The 21,009-nt window shown below is 38.0% G+C and overlaps 1 long non-coding RNA gene across 1 annotated transcript in view; it reads left to right on the top strand.

Moving 5' to 3' along the window:
• Positions 1–1,600: 1,600 nt before the first annotated feature.
• The window catches only part of LOC140520993 (uncharacterized), a 34,676-nt gene continuing 15,267 nt past the window's right edge, over positions 1,601–21,009 (top strand). The window contains exons 1-2 of the long non-coding RNA XR_011972749.1: positions 1,601–1,755; positions 2,202–2,445. This is a non-coding gene — a long non-coding RNA (uncharacterized lncRNA). The remainder of the gene's footprint in view (positions 1,756–2,201; positions 2,446–21,009) is intronic.

Raw genomic sequence — 21,009 nt, forward strand, 5'->3', positions numbered from 1 at the left:
AGGATGACTGGAGATGACCCAGGATGAAGCAATTGGGGTTAAGTGACTTGCCCAAGGTCAAGTGTCTGAGGTGAAATTTGAACTCAGGTCCTCCTGACTCCTGCACTGGTACTCTATCCACTGCACCACCTACCTGCCCCTAATTACTATGTAATTATTTACTATATACATATATGAGAGTGGAGGGGGTTTCTTTGAATCAAGCACCCCACCCCACTTAAAGTAACTACTTTTGTCAACTTAGAATACCTCTGCTGAAACAATTACTAAATGTTATAAAATGAGTGTGTGAAAAGTCCTTAATCATTTTGGAAGAAGCAAAAGCCATTGCATGAAATGTAATGATGTTGTGCAGGAATTATATCAGGATTATCTAAATAGGCTCAGGCATGGTATTGGATAGACTAGTAAGCCAATTCAGAATCTAGGCATACAAGTGACATGCCATCCTAGAGAACAGGGCAGTGGTGGCAGACCCTTAAGAGGTAATCACCAGGTGGAGATCAGAGGATGAAAAGAGCTTTTGTCTCCTTCTACCATGACCAGAGGATGATCTTGTGAATTTTGTAAGGACTTACCAAAGGTTTCTTAACAGTGTCCCTAGAATTGCAGGGGCTAACAGGTATCTAAACAAAAAAGTTGAGGACAAACAAGATACACTTAGAAATGGTAGCTTTAGGACTCTAAAGTAAGCCTAGCAGACAGCTACAGCATGACCAACAGCAATCCCATAAAGGGCAGAAAGAGACTTCCAATAGCCAGGAGCTATTACCTCTTAGCAATATGTTCTGTCTAAGCTTACCCCTTTTCCCTATAATTTGTAGCTCCTTGTGGATGACTATGTTACAGACACTTGGGAGGATGCTTGTACAAACTGTTCTTTCTGTACTCCCTTATTAAATGCCTGTTTCTAAAAGCTAATTAAATCTGCCAGGCTAATTAGTATCAATCAATAATTGATGGGAAAGCACAATAATGGGCGATTGTGACCCAAAACAAACTAATTCTTAATCCCTCAGTTCTACTCTTTCAACCCTGAGGATACAAGAAGCTGTCCCCCTGCAGATCCACTCTGCCAATTCAAATGGGAAATGGGAGGGTGAATTCTAGAGGATATGCTACATATGTACTTACTATATACCCCAATAGACTGTAAGTTTCTTGAGGCCAGTGATTAATTCATTTTATCCTTTAATGTCTAGAGCATATTTCCTGATACATAATCAGACCTTAATAAATACTTATAGATTAAATTAAATTTTTCCCTTTTTGATCTATGAAACCTACCATCTATAGGTACGGTAGAGTTTTGAAAAGTATGGGTGGAGACTTAAGCTGTGTTTTTTAATAGCTGACAGCTCAAAGAGCAGTCTGGAACTGAGTTCCAAATAAGAGGGTTGCAATAGGTGAGGTCTTGGCAATTGATTCAATGGAAGGAATAAAGGGGAAATGGCTTAAAGGTTTCTATCTCTGTGCCTCTCTGAGCCTTTATTCACATCATTCCATATTTCTCTAAGGGCCTCCTCCCTTTTGTCCCCATCAAAATAAAAGTTATTTAAGGGAAGACATTTGACTTATTTATTGTTGTATTGCTTTATTACACAGCAGAGTTCTTGACACTCTGACAAAATAGGTATTTAATCAAAGGCTTGGAAATGAATGAATGAATAATAATCCCTAAAAGATTCCCTATATTCATATAATCCTTCTTTTTTTCTTAGTTCACCTATTGACACATCTCATCCCTTAAAGATGGTAAGTGTTGGCCTTATTGTACGTTTCTATTTTAGGTAACTATTATAGAATGCAAAAGTTTTATCTCAAACCAATGAGAGATTTCCAAAAATCAGAGATCATACTCTTAAACTTGAAGTGAATTTGAACATTCTGAGTCAAACTTGTTATGGTTGAAAGGAAAGATGTATTTTTTTAGCCAAGGCCTGCCTTCTGTTGGCAATATGATCTGTAAATCTGGCAAAAAAAAAATTCAAAGAAACTTATTTTCATTGAGGCTAAAGTCTTCCATATAAAGGGTCTCTTTGGATTGGGGGTGGGGAAATCCTAAATGTTCTATCAATTGGTTGACGATATTTGAAAATTGCAGAAAAGACTGTATGCTCTGTGTGATCAATGTTAGCCACTTGGGGTTCCGTTAGGATGAAAAGTAGTCTAAAATGTAAGATATTTTCCCTTTATTACAGATATAACTGCGAGACAATATTCACAAGACAGGCTCATCAGAACCCATTTTATAACTATTATGCTCTTTGGAAATAAGGCAATTGTCTCAGATATATATCTCTTAAGCATCTACCGCTATTAATAGGCACTGACAATGGTTTTAAGAACTCCATCATCACCATTTCCCTGGGAAAATATCAAACAGGAGAGACTGACTTTCTTGAAGTACAAAGCCCTTAATGGGGAAAATAACCCGCATAAGCAGTAAGTCATTCTTTATATTCTTCTATAATGATCTCTGATTCACTACCTGAAAGATTCATGAAAAACCATGTGCTGACACAATAGTTTATTTACATATGCTTTTAACAAAACAATATATTTCAGAAGGTGGAACTAAAGAATTAGCATCTGTGTCTCTCTGATACTAAACAGTGTATGGAAAAATTCAAACTTTGCAATGACTAGTCTGTATCTTTCAGTTTCCAGCATCATCAAAATATATCATTGCTTTTTGGCATCAGTGAAGATCTATATGACATGGATGCTAATTAGTCAGCACTTAAGATTTCGGTCACTTTAAAAGGAATGAAGGAAGGGATATTAGTATTTATTAAATGTTTCTATGTACTAGATATTGTACTAAGTGCTTTCCAGATATCATCGCATTTGATCATCACAATAATCCTAGGAAGTAGGTGTTATTTATAGTTGAGGAAACTGAGTCTGAGCAAAGTTAAGTGACATGTCCAGGATCATACAGCTAGCATGCATCTGACAACAGATCTGAGGTCATGTCTTCCTCACTCCACTCCTAGTGCTCTATTAACTAACTGTACCACAGAAGCTGTCTCTAAGTTATTTATGCTTTCCTGTAAATTACAATGAAAAAAACTCCTTTCCTTTACTATTTTCTCTTTTTAGTGTTTCAATTACACAGTTTGTTCAAAACTTTTATACCAAATGTGGAAAAGTGGTTTGGTTTAAAATAGCCAAGACATAATCGCTGAACTTCAAAAAGCAGTGTGGAAAACTTTGTTCAACAAAGCCTTCCCACATGGAAGATAGGGTGTCTGTGGTCCGGCTGCCATCTTTCCATTTCTAACACCAGTTATAAGGTTTCTACTACTCCATTCTGAGATCTGAATAGAACAGAAGTGTGACAGCAAGGATGAAGTGGTAGAAACAGACTTCAGCCTTTCAAGTAAGCCCTTGGTAAGATGTCATAATGAGCAGAAGGCAAATCCTCTCAGATGATGATTTACAGTTGGTAAGTAGCTTCAGAACAGATTTACTACTGCCTTGTTCTTACAAAAGTATTCCTATCATCAAAAGAACTTTTTTTTTTCCCCAGTAAAAGGCAATGTTAGGAGAAAGAAGTCTGCATTAGGAAATTTTAATACTCTCCTACCCCAATTCCTTGCAGGTAAAGTCCCAGTTATTGGTTAGTCAAAGAAAATCTGAAAGTCACTAAAATAGTGAAAATGGTCTGGGTTACACTAGAGGGGAAGCAGAAATATTTGGCATGTTTATATTACTTTAAAGTTTATAAAAAAGACTTTGTATGCGTGATCATCTCATTTGACCTTCACAACAAATCTCAAAAGTCTCCATTTCACAAATGAGGAAATTGAAAGCTAAGCTACTTTCCAAGAGTGATTTAGATAATAAGTATCTGAGGTAGGATTCAAACCTGGGTCTTCCCCAAAACCTCACATACAAAACAACCAAAGAAAATGCCAAATTGGATTCTGGGTGGAAAAGTCAACATAAATGAGAATGACTCATTATTCCAGCTCAGGGCAGCTTGGAGACATCTGTAAACACTGAGGTGGGGGATACCCATGGCGGAAGAGTGGTTGCAGCAGAAGCAGCACTGATTGTGGGCCTTGAAGGCAGCAGCTACAGCAGCAGTAGCAGGAGAACCAGATATGCCCAATGCACAAAGACAACAAGGCAACTAATTCCTGGTAACAAAGAGATTCCAGGAGACTCCTGTGCTAGCACTGGATACGGGATGTAACCACCATTTTTATGATCCATAGCCTATTTTCCATTTCTGGATGACAGTTCTAGGGCAGAGAGGAGCAGCTACAATCACAGGTTAATGGCCAAAGCACAGAGCAGAAGGGTAGGGACTGGACTTCTTTCCAATCATACGACCTTGGGAGCCCCCAAAACCTACAGTCCCTCAGAATGAGCTACAGAAAGTTGGCCATCCCCCACTGGCAGAGATGAGCAGAGTTACACACTAAAATGAGGTCTAAAGTAAATTAATAGATTAGAAAAATGAAGGAAAATAATATCTGACCATAAAAATATTTTATGGTGATATGTAATCAACATAGAATCTCAGAAGACAACTTGAAAACAACTACAAACACAACTGCAGGCTGGACACAAATCTAACATTATTCCTAGAAGAGCTAAAGAAATAACTTAAAATGAACAAAAATGTGATTCTAAAAATCAAATAGAAGCAGTAGAGGAAAACTGGGGAAAGAAATGAGAACAACACAAGAAACTTGTAAAAAGAGAATTGACAGCTTGGTAAAAGAGTAGTGAAACCTCATTGAAGAAAATAATTCCTTAAAAATTAGAATTTCTCCAAGGGAATCTAATAAATTCATGAGACATCAAGAAATAAAAAAGGAAAAATAATGAAAATAAAAGAAAATGTGAAATATCTCCATAGAGAACCAACTAAACTGGAAAATAAAGCAAGAAATAATTTGAGAATTATTGGACTATCTGAAAGCCACAATTTAAAAAGGTGCCTAGACAATGTCAACTATTACTGTTTGTTTTAAGAAAGACAAACAAAATTAGGCCTCATGTGTATGTTTAGTTCTCTCAAAGCTTGTGAAACATGCATATAGAGATATGCATGGGAGCTCATTGTAGACAATGAACCCAAGGATGGACAAACAGAATTTTATGTCTTGAGAACAATTCCTTCTCACGTCTCTCTCCCTTAACCATAATATGACAAAGGAATCTCTTAAGTGGATAGAGTGTAAATACAATAAATAGGAGAATGTCAAAGTATTGATTGAAATTATAGATCCAGGATGTCTGGGTTTTTTCTGTCATTAACATGACATAATGGGTATCTATAGAATACCAAGATAGGAAAAGTCCCATTATTTAAGATAATGTCTGAGTCAAGACACCTTGTCTTCCGTAGTCATAAACAGAAGAATATCCCTGGTGAGCTTCAGCTGTCCTTGTTGTTGATGACACAAGAAGGGGCATTTTGAGTTCACTTAGAAAGCAAAGCATGTCTGTTATGCCAGAGCAAACAAGGAATTATGATAAGTTAAGCTCAATGAGGGCCAAAATATATCCCCTGATTGACCATTCCAGGTTTTAGGCCTTACTCAGGTCTTGGGGGTTCATGATGGTTTGGCAAGGGTTCTACAAAATGTATTTCAAGAAATTATCAAAGAAAGCTGCCCAGATATCATAAATCAGAGGGCAAAGTAGAAATAGAAAGAATCTACTGAATACTTCCTGAAAGAGCTTCCAAAATTAGAACTCCCAGGAAAATTATGGTCAAATTCCAGAGCCACTAAGTCAAACAGAAAATACTACAAGTAACCAGAAAGAAATTAATCCAGATACTATGGAGCCACACTCAGGATCAAACAAGATTTGGCAGCTACACTACAAAGAAGCAGAAGGCTTGGAATACAGTATTCTGCTAGGAAAAGGAACCAGAATTACAAACAAGAATAACCTACCCAGCAAAAGTGAGTATAAACTTACAGGGGAAAGAATAGACACACCAAAATATAGAAGACTTTCAAGAATTCCTGATAAAAAAATACAGAGCTGAATAGAAAATTAAACAGAACTAGAGAAGTATCAAAAAGTAAACATGAAGGAGAAATAAGAGATTTAGCAAGGTTAACTGTTTATATTCCCCATTTTACAGATCAGGAAAAAGGAGGCTGTCAGAGGTTAAGTGACTTGCCTAAGGTTGCACAGCTAGGAAGTGTTTGAGACCACATCTGACCTAAAGTCTTTTTGAAACCAGGGCCAGTGCTTTATTCAAGGTGCCACCTAAGTTCCAGACAACACAAAATAGGGAGGAGGAATACCAGACTCAGTGGATGCCAAAATCTTCAGCTCTCCATAATGGTTCTGATTTTGAGCCTTGCTTTTTTAGATTACTTATGGTTATTCAAATCTGGACTCTGAGTTCTAAACTTTGGCTAAATTCTTTTATATTTTGTTAATAAAATTTATAAAAATTTTTATATAACAAATCATTACTTGTTATTGTTTTGACAATCCCATTCAAATTATTTTCTTTTGTCTCCACAGCTCCATAGCTACATCCACCTTCCCTTAATCCTTGCACCAATTTTACTGTTTTACCAATTCATCTCACTCACCAATCCAATTGATCAATTTGCTTAATCCTCTAATTGCTCCTTTGACCCTTTCTTACTTACTTTATCTTATCTAACCAGAGACCTACTGCTTATCCTTCTAAAATCTTCCTCTTTAGGTTCTTCTTTAATCCTCTTTTATCCCTTTTTATCCTTCTTAATTGTCCTTAATCCTACTTCTTTTGCCCCACAGAAGTAGAGTCTGAATCAGTAATTAGAACTGGTTATTGTGCTCCTATTTTCTTCAATATGTTCCGTATTTTGTTAAATTTCTTCCCCTCCCCCGGCCCAGATTCAATTTTTAACCTGCTTGAATAGTTCTAACCCTTTCAAGTCACCCATAGGATTTCCTTTTCCTTTCCGTTCAGTTCAAGCCTTTCTTACTATCCCAGCTCCTCTCAAGATGCTCTTCCATGGAAGCCAAAAGTCCAAATATTACCTGTCCATATGTTCAGATTCAGTAGAGATCCTCTGACTTTACAGGCATCTGCTGGATGAAACTGGACTCTAACCTGTGGATGTCCAGAGTTAAAAAGAGAGAGGCGGAAAGCAAACAGAAGATTCATTTCAAAGTGAGCCAGAACTTTGCCCTTAGTTGGGGATGGGGGTGGGGGGGAAGAGATCTGCTTTAGTGGGGGGAAATTTCAATATATATATATATATACCAATGTGTGCAGTGAGCTGTAGCTCTGACAGGATCAACGATGTGATGAGCTTGATTCATAATGGGGCTTAAACAATTCTGGGATTTTGCTGTGGCAGAGATCATCTGGGGGTCAGTGCAAAAGATTGTTGTTATGCCAAACTCAGGGCATGGCTTGCTTGCCACGTTAGCTTTGGAAAACAGGGTGTCTCCTAATATCCTGACATGAGTTATGAATAATTTTGTTAACCCGAGACAAAAAAATGCCTGAATGTACTCTGGGGATAGAAAGTGACATGTCAATGCTAACACTTCAGAAAACTTAATTGTTTTTCATACCAAGAAAAATGACTAATCACAAATCCATAGATAATATGCATACAATAAATGTGAAGCTAGACTTAGAACAACACACTTACTGTTAGGTTGGGAAAAATAATAAAAGTTATTATACCGCACTACATAGAAGTAATCATTCCTCTAGTAGCCTTATACAGGCCCACCTTAGCCTTAAAAATAGATGATTACCTAAGTCATAGGAGATGAAGGGTTCTAAAACAATCTCTTTGTTAAGAAAAAAAAATTCTCTCCTTATTACCTGATATTCAATCATAGGAGATTGATTGTTCTAGGGTTAGTTTGGTACTTTCCCAGGAATTTTCTTAAAATGCAAACATTCTTCAGAGAGGTAATATTAAGTCCTTCACACCTTTGTAAGGATTAATTTGTCAGATTGTTTCCTACCAACGATTTGAGGAAACAAGAGAACACTGGACAACTTTGGGGAAGGAAGGTAGTACAAGTAAGGGAAAGACCCTTAAGAATCAAGGTCCTGCTAAGGATAAATAATGCCTACTTATTGTTGCCAAAGGTTTAGCCTTCCCTTATTCCCTTGCAAAAAAGAATACTTGTACCCCCTTTTTACCTAGTAGATGTAAAAGGAATGTACCGCATTGTAGCTGTCTATGAGGATCTACCACTGGAACGTGTTCACTCAGAGGACCTATGATGTGCATTAATTTACCTATAATAAATCTCTTTCTGTTGACAGTGAAGACATTTCTGATATCTTAAGTATTAGTTGTCAATTTCAAGCTGTCTCTTTCACAGAAACCTTTGCACATCTCTATTTTGATGTGGTTAATAGCATGGTACAGTAGAAATCAGACCGAATTTGGACCCAGGGGACCTGAATCAGACTCCATCTCTACTACATCTGCTCCCTATGTAGCAATAGGCAAGTCTTTAACCTCTGTGGGTCTCAGCCTTGTCATCTATAAAATGAGGAGTTTGGATTAAGTGAACTCTAAAGTCCCTTCTGACTCTAATTCTTTGATTGTCATCACATTCTGTCTCTGGAATGTGGAGAAAAGATCTCCCTAGAACCACAGCCATGTTTAATTTAACACTTTGTAGAACTTTGGTCATAAGATCTTTGAGCTCATGAGTCATATAGGTAGAAAGAAATCAGAGAGGCTCATTATTGCCAGGCCTAGAGGCCTGAGGGCTACCTGAGTCTTACCTTACCTATCGCAGGTCTTCGGCTGGCCAAACTGGATAAACGTATGAGAGAAGAGACTTTCTGGAGTCGAACAAGGGTTAGGCTTTATTCAGGGTCCTGGTTACATGTGCAGGGGGAACTCTTCCTTAGGAGAGAGAGAGAAATCTCCCAAGGAGGCAAGATCTTACAGTAAGAGAATGGAAGCAGAAGTGGAAGTGGGGAGAGAGGGGGGAGGGAAGAGCGAAGAGAGGAAAAGGGGCCTTCTGTCCTGAAAGGGCCCCTCAGCGCTAAGAGCACCTTCGGGCTTTCCTGACCCTACTTAAGCTCTCCTGCCGCATAGTTTGCACCTGAATACCGTGCCTGTTAGATTACAATAGGTGTTACCAGATCAGGGCCAGTCTCGAGAGTGGGGATGCTCTCTCCCATCACGTTCTCACGGGAAGAGGCGGAAATACACGAGATCTCACTCCTCAATTCCCTGCTGTTTCCTGGGGGGCCTCATGAGAACTCTAAGATTTAGAAGTCCTCACCTTTACACGTCCGAGACTGTCCACATGGAACTGAGCTTACACCTTCAACAATTATGTTTCAGCTTTTAATTAATATTTTGTAGTTCACTTTCATATTTTCTCAGTTTTAATCAGAATTCATAACTCTATTCAGTTTCAAGAATTTGGTAACAATGACTATATTTGCCTATCCAAATTTTCTGTCATCATAGTATTTTAAATATATTTTAATGCCTTATGCTAACATAAGAGAAAGTATGTGCATGTATATGTTTGTGTGTGTGTGTGTGTGTATGTGTATGTGTAGAGGGAAGTGGAAGAGACAGAAATAATAGTACATTAAAAGCAGAAACTAAGAAATCAGCATGAAATAATAAAAATCACATTTACAGTAATTACTTTTGACAACAGACCATAGTCAAATGGATAATTGTTATTTTATTTTACCTTGTATCACATCCAAATTTTAGGTAGTTGAGAAAAATACTCAAACTAGAAGGGTAGGGAAGAAGTATTCTCTTTTGAAATATAATTTACAGACAAATGTTAAGTAAACATTGAAGGTCATGAAGATAAGGTAGTACAACTGAAAGATCACTGGACTTGGAGTCAGAAGACTTGAGTTCAAACCCTATCTCTGCCACTAATTAACATTGTGACTTTTGACACATTACTTGGCATCTCTGGAACACTGAACAGCTCAGTTCTGCAGGGCTGAACCTGCTGTCAGGAAGACCTAAATTTAAATCGAGTTTTAGATACTTACTAGGTAAGTGACCCTGGACAAGTCACTTAACCTCTCTTTGCCTCAATTTCAACTGTAAAGTGGGAATAATAGTAGTACCTATTTTCCAGGACCCTTGTGAAGATCAAATGAGATACTATTTGTAAAGTACTTAACACAATGGCACATAGCAGTGCTTAATAAATGCTTATTTTCTACCTTTTTCCCTCTCTCCTAGGGTCCTCATTTCTAAAATAAAGATTCAGATCATGATCCTATGAAGTATAAACCTCAATCTTTGCCATTATGGAACCCCTGTGCAAGGATGACACGCAAATTCATGAAGTGTTCCTTATTTTAGTTTTAATTTTATGCAACATGACTAATCTGAAAATGCGTTTAATAAGAATGTATGTGTAGAGCCCATATGAGATTGCATGCCATCTTGGGGAAGCAGAGGAGAGGGAGGGGAGAAAATTTAAAACTTAAGGATGTGATTATTGAAAACTGAAAAGAAATAAACTAATTAAATTTAAAAAAATAGTAAAACATTGAATTGCGGCCATAACAGTAAACAAATAGGGAAGGATATATAGTCCAGGAGTGACATAGGCAGGCCACAGTTTGGGAAGATTCACTTATGCAGTATCTGGATCTCCACTCACATTTGCACTTTTTTTTTAAGGCATCTTGGTCATAGAAAAAGGTTCGTTTTTATCTCAATTCATTTCAGTTTATTCTTGGAAGTTAGCACGAGATTTTTGTCCCCTTTCTCGCATTGAGAATTGCCATGACCAACTTCAACTCAGATCTCCCTTCATACTTTTTTGAGTAAGTCCCAGTCATTCTACAACACAGGGACACAATTTCATTGTATAATATCCTATTACAATAATTAACTCATATTAAGCCTAAGGGAAATTTGTCCCAAAATTCTTATTTTGGTTTCAACTATTAAAGCTTAAAATTGGAATGGGTACATGATTTAGACACAAAGGGTGATACCATAAGCAAATTAGGAGAGCAAGGAACAGTTTGCTTATCACACCAATGGAGAAGGGAAGAATTTATAACAAGAGACAAAGAACATTTTGAAATGCAAAATGGATAATTTTGGTCGCATTACATTAAAAAGGTTTTGCACAAACAAAACCAAAGCAACCAAGATTAGAAAGAAAGCAGAAAACTGAGAAATAATTTCTACAGCCAGTGTTTCTAATAAAGGCCTCATTTCTCTAACATGTAGAGAACTGAATCAAATTTATAAGAATACAAGTCATTCCCCAATTGATATATGGTCGAAGGATATGAACAGGTAATTTTCAAATGAAGAAATTTAAGCTATCCATAGTCATATGAAAAACCTGCTCTAAATCACTATTGATTAGAGAAATGCAAATTAAAATAACTCTGAAGTGCCACCTCATACCTATCAGATTGACTAATGACAGAAAAACAAAATGTTGGATGCTGGAGAGGATATGGGAAAATTGGGATGCTAATATTGTGTCAGAGTTGTGAACTGATCCACCATTCTAGAGAGCAATTTGGAACTATACCTAAAGAGCTATAAAACTCTGCATATCCTTTGACCCAGCAATACCACTACTAAGTCTGTATCCCAAAGAGATCAAATGAGAAAAAAGGTCCATATGTACAAAAAACTATTTATAACAACTCTTTTTGTGATGGCAAAGAATTGGAAATTGAGGGGATGCCTGTCAATTGAGGAATGGCTGAACAAATCATGGTTTATGGATGTAATGGAATACTATTGTACTATTGTATTTATAGAAATGAGGAATAGGAGGATTTCAGAAAAACATGGAAAGACTTACATGAACTGATGCTGAGTGAAATGAGCAGAATCAGAACACTGTACACAGTAACAGCAATATTGTGTGAGGATCTGCTATGAAAAACTTTGTCTCTTCTTAGGAATACAATGATCTAAGACAATTCCAAAAGACTCATGATAGAAAAATGCTATCTATATAAAGAAAAAAAATCAATGAAGTCTGAATGTGGATAGAAGCATCATATTTTCACTTCTCTTTTGGCTTTTTGTTTTTTCTTTCTCATGGTATTTCCCTTTTATTTTGATTCTTCTTTCATAGCATGACTAATGTGGAAATATGTTTAATGTGATTGCATGTGTATAACCTACGTCAGATTGCTTGCTGCCTTGGTGGGGGGAGGGAGGGAAGGAGAAAAATTTGGAACCCCAAATCTTACAAAAGTGAATGCTGAAAACTATCTTTATATGTCATTGGGGGAAAATATCATTAAGTGTAAAAAAAAAACTTACAAAGTCATTAAGACTTTTGGTAAAATCTATAAAATGACCTCTTTGACCTATGGGGTTCCTGCCTATCCTACCTTGGGGAGTTCATATTAAATGAAAAGTCAGAAGTTCAATGGCAATTTCTGTAAGCCCCCAGTTAAAGAATTATTGACATTCCATTTCATTTTATATTTGTCTCGATCTAACCTTCACCCTCTTAAGTGATTGAGGCAAAATAATCAGGTTATTGGAAACCTTTCTGCAGAGAAGCAAGCAAATTATGTGACACTCACTGTTAATGGACAGGTAGCAGGAGGGCAAGTTGGGAAAAGTGCAGATCTTTCTCTTGGAACTTTTCTCAATCCTTGAGGAAGTGGGTACAACCTGGGGTGTCAGCCTGTCTTTTGCTTTGAAATGCCTAAGAATTGATGGACTTAATTGATCTCTCCTTTCTCTGTCTTAGCTGCGTCCTGCCCTCTCCTCCCCCACCCCCACCAACCTCTCTCTCTCTCCCCACCCCCCCGCCCCGTGTGTGTGTGTGTGTGTGTGTGTGTGTGTGTGTGTGTGTGTGTGTGTCTTTGCCTCTCTCAGTTTCTTTCTCTGTGTGCCTCTGTCTCTGTCTGTCTTTCTGTCTCTCTTCCCTTCTCCTTTGATTGGTAACCCTGCTAATTCTGGAGTGGCTCTTGATGTCCCTACCCCTTCCTTTCTACTCCAAGATTTTAGGCTCTCTCCAGCTCTGTGACAACCCTTCACTTTATTCGAGTTCCTCAACAAGTGATTAAAGTCTCTCACCCAATTGAAATGGACTTCCAGAACTGAAATGTCTTTGATTCTAGGAACACCTAATTCTGATGAATTCATTCAATCAAGAAATGTGTTAACCTAACAGAACCAATTGCTTTTAATTGTGTTGGTGGGTCTAGATACAGGTGGCCCTATATCTAGGAATTGGATTCCTGGGAATTTCACACTAGGGGAGAGAGGAAATGAGAGAAACAAACAGACAGACACTGAGACAGAGACACACAAAGTGAGAAAGAGACAGACAGTGATAGAGAGAGAGAGAAACATAGATGGAAAGAAGAGGAGAGGAGAGAAGGAGAGAAAGAGCATTTGTTAGGCCCAAGCACTGAGCTAAGCACTGAGGAAACAATAACAGACAAGCAAAACAATCTCTCCTCTCAAAGAGCTTACATTCTAATATGGGAAAACAAAACATAAAGGGCAGATGAAAAGAGAGAGAAAGAGGCAGAGAGAAGAGACAGAACAGTCTTGGTGGTGATGCAAACTAGAGAATGAGCCTACAGTGAGCAGTGTGACTTGGTTCCTCATGATATGGAAGTTCCAGACAGATTCACTAATCATTGGGTAGGCCTCAGAGTGGAGTCATCCTCTTGGCATTTTCACTAGCTATCTATCTATCCCATGTGGGTGAAAATGCCTGCAACTCTTTCCCTCTTCATTTCCATCTCCTGGTTTCCCTGTTGTGGTTTAGTTGTTTTTCAGTTATGTCTGACTCTCTGTGACCCCTTTTGGGGTTTTCTCAGCAAAGATACTGGAGTGGTTTGCCATTTCCTTCTCATCTCATTTTACAGATGAGGAAACGGAGGCAAACAGGATTAAGTGACTTGCCCAGAGTCACATAACAAGTAAGTGGGTCCAGATTTTAATTTAGAAAGAGAAGTCATCCTAACTCCAGGACTGACACTGTATCCACTGAGCCATCTAGTTGCCCCTGGCTTCCTTCAAATCTCAACTGAAATCCTAAATTTTATGAAAAGCTCCCACTGATCACCCTTAATGCTATTACTTTCAATCTGAGACTACTCCTAGTTTGCCTTGTATTTATCTTGTTAGTACATAGACATTTACATGTTGTTAGTCCTATAGACTATAAGGACCTAGAGTGCAGGGACTGTCATTTGCCTTTCTTTGTACCTCTAGTGCTTAGCAAAGGGCCTGAAATCATCAGGCACATGGATGGATGAATGAAAAGATATTTATAAAAGCTTGGTAGGTGAAACTAGAAACCTCCAGGAGATCATAATCTAATAGAGGCAAGTAACAATTTAGCTAAATGACAGGTGGAAAGACCCTTGGAGAGCAACGATAGGATGGAGGAAAATGTCCAGGAGACCAGAAGGTAGAGGAAGGCGGAGATAGCAGACCATAAGCATTCACCCTTTTGTCCACCAGGAAATGCATGTATGTCTTTCAGAACTTTGAGGAATGGGACACTATAGCAGGAAACAAATAGGGAAGGAGAAGGCTTATGTATCTGGCACAAGCAGATTAATCAACCTCTCTAAGCCTCTGTTTTCTTATCTAAAACATGAGACGTTTGGACAAGATGACTTTTCAGACACCTTTCCACTCTTAACTTTCTCTGCTTCTATGTTTAGTCTCACTTCTTCATGTTGAAGAGTCCAAAATTGACTTCCTAAAGAGAAATAACCATGCTTTTATGAGCTATTAAAAAATCTTGGTTTTGCACTATTGTGGCAAAAAGAGCTCTACACTGAGAGTTAGGCTGCTAGTCTTGCCGTGCCACTAACTGTGGGATATTGAATAAATTATTTTATTTCTCTAGGAATCAGAACAATTTTCAGTAAAATAAGGCAATTAGATCCAATAATTTCTGAGGTCCCTTCCAATTCTACCATTCTGAGCCAATCTACCAAAAAGTAATGTCTTGAGAGTCAATTGAGAGTCAATTTTCCCACTAAACAGGTGCATTCATTGTTGTAAAGAGGTTCCCTGACTGTTGACTTCCTTGACATTGTTGGGTCTGGGAAGATTTGTAGGAACATTCATGCCTTTTGCTCATGAGGCATTGGATCTCAAGGTAGAGCCCTCTGGTTCTAAAAGGTGTATAAAGACTTTGAGGTGCAGTTTTATTTTGGGCCTTACTGATTGGAAGTGTTTGGCCAGATGAGGACTCTGGGAAACCACTTTAAGGAGCCCCCTGGCTTTGAAAACCCAGGTGTCATTGCTTCCTTCTCTGGTAACTATGGTCAGACAGTTGGAGTCCAACTGTCTATTGAATTCAGGCAGAGGAAGCCATGTCTGTTGATTTTTAATTTTTTTTTTGAAGTCCAGGGTGCTGACTCCCCTGAATAAGGTGAATGACATATGTGCTTGGTTAAACGAATGATACACATGCTTTATTAAAGTGATTGTTAACCCCTCAAAAGTTCCCTTTCCTTTTATGAATGCAGATCTAAGAACCTGTGATAGCAGGCCCCTCTGTGGATGTTGGGGTGCTTACTGAAACAGATGCCTATGAGATATGCAGGTTTCAATGCCTAAGAGTCAGTTGAAGATGTGAGACCAGAGTTCAGCAGAGAGTCTGGAACTTGGGACTTGTTTGCATAGAGATAATAATTAAGTCCATGGGAACTGAAGAGATCATCTATGGAGAGAAAAAAAGAAAGTCTAGGATAGAGTTGTGATGAGGAAAGAGAGGGAACCAAAGAAGAGATTAACAGTATTGAAAGCAAATCTCCCCCAAAACAGCAAATCAAAAAATTGAGTTGATAAATAATCCTAGGAATTAATTTGCTTTTTTTCTTAAAAATGAATAAAATTAACTATCAACTAGCCTAATTTTAAAAAGAAAGGGGAAAACAAAATTGCCAATATAAAAAAATGAAAAAGGACACTTGAAAAGAAATAAATAAAATGTTATTGAAAATATTTGCCTAATTATATGACAATAAAACTGATAATAGAAATGGAGGAATATTTTCACAAATATAAAATACTCAAACTAAGAGAATAAGAAATAAAGTATTTAAATAAACTGATTCCAAATAAAGAAACTGTATTTATAAATGAACTCCCAAAAGAGGTTAGGGGAGAAAAACAGGAGACAGATTAGTAAGTGAAATGAATGTATCAAACATACAATTCTAATATCAAATAAACTGTTTGCACACATGGGAAAAGGATCCTACCAATTTTTTTCTATGACACAAATATGATCTTGATACTTAAAGCAGGGATAGTCAAAAAACAGAGAAAATTATCAGGCCTCAACCCACCCACTCTTCCTACATTGTTAGTGCATTTTTTTTTCTGGGGGCATAATTCCAGCATCCTCCAGAGGCTCAAATGAGATAATTTATGTAAAGGGTTTTGCAAATGTTAAAGCACTATTTGGCCACAGTTTGAAGGAATTCTTGGCGGTTCAGCTCCAGAGAGCATCTCAGTGTCTTATACGTTATCTGGCCAGATGGTCTTCAGAGTCTTCCTGAGACAGTTCAAAATGGAAGCAGGTTCAACTCTGATGGGCTGGTGACATATCCCAAATGCCAAAGGTACATTTACCTAAAATACTATTTTATGCAGAACTCACACAAGGCGAATGATCATCCCATGGTCAGAGTAAGTGGTACAAGGACACTCTCAAAGTCTCAAGGTCTCTCTGAAGAACTTTTGTACACATTGTCAGACTTGGAAGGAACAGGCATGATGTATGCATGCCCACATCAATGAAGGAGTTGTGCTCTATAGAGACATCTCCATTCCGAATGTTCTCAGACTACTTATGACTGACTTATATGGTAGAGCCCTCTGAGCTTATATTGGATTGATCAGGCACAACTGAACACCCTGAACCTTGATTCTAATATTGAGATGTCATTGGTGATCTCCAAGTACAAAAGAAGTAGTTAGGTGGCTCACTGGCTAAAGTACTGACACAAAGTCAGGAAACGAGTTTAAATCCTGCCTCAAGCATTCACTTGCTTTGTAACACTGGGTTAGTCTCTTAACCTCCTCTCAGCCTCAGTTTCCTCAGTTGTAAAATGACACCATCATCATAATAGTAGCATCTATCTCATAGGGTTGCTGTGAGGAGCAAAAGAGACAATATGTAAAATACTTTGCAAGTTTTAAGGGGCTATATAAATGCCAGCTATGATTGTTAAATACTACTACAGTAATGCTATTACCCCAGTGCAGTACTGGGATGTAGTCATTGCCCTGGGTTCTTGAACATGATTCTATTAGCTCTTTTAGAGGTGGAAAGGTTGAAAGCAGAAGTCTGACAAGAAACAGAATAGCTGTTATCCAAATACCAGCCCAAGAAAGTCTGGGAAAGCTCGTTTTGATCACAGGGTGATGCAGTTTTTGGCCGTTACATTACACAAATATTGTTTGAGGTCCAGAGAAACTGTGACCTCTTTCAGGGGAGGGAGAACTCGTAGCAGTGAAATCACAGGCCCTTGACATTATTTTTGAATGTACACATACGTGTGTGTATAATATTGATATCTTTTAAAGAGATCTCATTTTAGTGGTTGGACTTGCATGGCATTTAATCTACGATCTGTATATACGATGTATATACATACATACACACATAAGCAATACATATACGTACATATATGTATATATGTATACACATGTATATATACATATCAGTGTATACATACATACATACATACATACATACATACATACATACATACAACCAGGGAGTGGTATGCACATCAGTGATAGCTGTCAACTTCCTGGAAGTCAATTCTAGAGGCAGCAAGTAAGTAAATGATAAGTAAATGAATGCTAATGTAGCCCATACAAGAAAACAGCATTTTCATTGCAGCTTTGCCCTGGGCATACTTTGAACCATTCTTCAGATGCCCACTTTATAGCTCCAGACTGACAGTTAGTCTTCTGGGTAATCTGTTAGAGGCAATCTGAAACGCAGGCCCTTTGGGGCAGGCTTCCCTCATACATGAACTACTTTGGTTGAGGGGCTCAGAATCATTTTTTTAAAAATCCCACTTGAACTTGAGTTCAAGGATAACTATTACCTCCCCCTGGATATGTTAACTGTTTTTTAATGATGTTATCTGATATTTTAACAATGTACGCAGTGCAGCAGAGCCCTGCATTTGTTGTTTAAATATCTTGGATGGCGTGTCATAACAAATTAGTTTCTAAATGTTGCCAATTTGGCAGACAAAGCTGATTATTTCCTGCAATCACACTGCATATGTGCACAAGATTATAATTAATGACCAGGGATGCCAGCCACACTTTAATAATGATCCTTCAGCATTTAGGGGACTGTTAGAGTTATTGACATTTGCGCCCTCTTTTAGGGTGGAAGGGGAAGAAGGAAGGCGATGAAGTCAGAGAGATCTATCACTGTCCGTAAATCCAATAGTTTGCTGATTTCTCTGATAAATTTGGAGAGTCCGTGGGAGTTATTGACAAAGCAGTCGTAGGGAATATTAACAGAGTGTTTATGTAGCCTTCACTGAAGCAGTACAGCTCCTAATTAGATTGAAACTGCTCTTTTGGCAACTTTGCAACACTCTCTTCCCCAGCAAACCAGGATTTCTGCATAGGGTTTGGAGGAAACAGGTGACGATTTTCAGAAGAATAATGAGAATAAAATGCCAAGGCATCAGAGGTGTGGGACAGTTTATAAGCAAGCCACAAAAAGTATTAATTTGTAAATCCAAACATTAAACTTTTTTTAAGGCAATAAATATCTTGTTCCAAAGATAAGTTTTCTGTTCTTTTCTGGGTTGAAATTTTTAACATGTTCATTCATGCGTATCACCTCTTGCCTGAATTCTTGTAGTAGCCTTCTAATTAGTCCACCTGCTTCCAATTTCTTTTCTTTAATACAATACCCATGCACCCAACAAAATAGTTTTCCTAAAGCAAAGGTCTGACCAAGTCACTTCCCTGCTCAGGAATCTTCCATGGTTTCTTATGGCCTTAGCTTGCTGTTGAAAGCCTTTCATCAGGTGGTACCACCACCCTTCAGTATCTATTTGACGTTGTTCTTCATTCATATCTTCTAGCAGCCAGCTTACTGATGTTCCTCAAAGTTGGCATTCTGTCTCCTGAATCTGTGTCTGTGCTCAGGGCATCTTCCTTTCCTATAATTCATTGCCTTCTCACCTCCAACTCTTAGAACCCTGAGCTTCCTTCAGTTCTAGCTCCTAAGGTAGAACACAGGGGATGTGATTTCATCGTTAGCGCTCCTTTACTTTTCAAATTATCTTGTATTTTCTTCACATTCTTGCCATTTTCTTACAGTAGAATAGATACTCCTTCAGGGCAAAGACTATTTCACTTTTTACTTTGTATCTCTAGAGACTGATACAGTGCCTTTCATGCAACAGAGGCTTATTATATAGAATTAAATTGACTTCAGCTATCCTCTCTCTCATTTTAAGCAAATTAATCTATGAGAGTCCAGATCAGTGGTTTCTAAAGTTGAGGCCCCCTGTGGGGGAGTACACATGAACTCACGGTGAGTGTAATCAAACAGTGGGGAAGTGGGGAGGTGGGGGAGTGGGAGGATAGATTGGGTCAGTTAACACTCTCCCTGCAGTAGCCAGCTGGGGGCTTGTTTTCAGCACAAATATATCTAACCTTCAGTTATGATCACCCAACGCTGCCCCATTCCCTTAGCTGTACAACACCCCCAACTTCTCCCCTTCTGTCCCCAGCCTCTTAAGGTAGTCATTACATAGCATGAACAATCACAGAAGGAGCCACTACCTAGTTAACACTGGATGATTTCCTCTCTCCTCCTTCCTTCCTCAAATCACCTTGGGCTATATAGTAGGGCCCATGGAGCATTGACTATAACCCTCTTCCCCTTTGCATTTTACGTGAGACAGTATGAGTTGCACAGAACGAGCAGGCATAAATGTGTTGCAATCTGCACCTCTGATCTCAATTACATTGTCTTTCCCTTGAAATAAACCCCTCTGTTTCTCTGAAGGCCATTGCCATACTTCCAGTAACCCAGCTGGCAACCTCAGAGTCGTCCTCCTTATCAGCATTCACCTAACATACCAAATCAGTTTCCAACTTCTACCTCCACAACATATTTTGGATAGTTCCCTTTCTTCTCATATTGCCACAATCTTAGTTTACTTTAGACTCTTGTCATCTCTGTAAACTCCTAATTTAATGAAATCTCTATAAACTCCTAATTTGTGACTCCACCTCAAGTCCCTTTCCATTCTAATCGATCTTCTATATACCTGCCGAGTTATGTTTCTTAAAAACAGATCTGACCTGTCTCCAAACTCAACAAACTCCAGCAGCTACTTATTTAATTGATAACCAAATACAAACAGTTTATTTGACACTTAAAACCCTTCACAATGTACTTCCAAATGACCTTTCCAGGCTTAGTATACATGATTTCTCTTCCTGTACTCTCTGGTCCAACCAAACCAGCCCTCTTCCAGCTCCTCACATTCATATGAAAACAATTAATGCATGAAAACTGGAATAGGAAATAAAGATACGAATAATGTCATCTGCTAAGCAGAACCATGTAAAGAAAGAGGAATTGCATTCGTTATGGTAAATATATATACAGAAAAAACATTTTTGTTGCTCATCTTTCATTCTTGAAGAAACTATCTTCTGTCTCAGTTTTCTGTCTTACAGAAAAATAGGACTTCTACTAAATAATTCTTCAGATTAAATGAGATAATATTTGTACTGTGCTTAACTCCGTGCCTGGCACAGAGTAGTTCCTTAATAAATGCCTACGCCCTTCTTTGTCTCCTCCCCCTGTTCATTGACTGTTATGTCATATGATTTGAATGTTGTATTAAGCAACTTCAATCAAATATCTAAAAAATTCACCCATCTGCCCAATTCATTGATCAAAGTAATTAAATAAAGGAATAGCTAAAATAATTATCATTCACAATCTTATACTATCCCCTATATCTTTGACATAAACGTTGATATTTCAAAAATAATGAGGCATATTTAA

The sequence above is a fragment of the Notamacropus eugenii genome, chromosome 1, assembly GCF_028372415.1.
Source record: "Notamacropus eugenii isolate mMacEug1 chromosome 1, mMacEug1.pri_v2, whole genome shotgun sequence".
NCBI classification, from domain to species: domain Eukaryota; kingdom Metazoa; phylum Chordata; class Mammalia; order Diprotodontia; family Macropodidae; genus Notamacropus; species Notamacropus eugenii.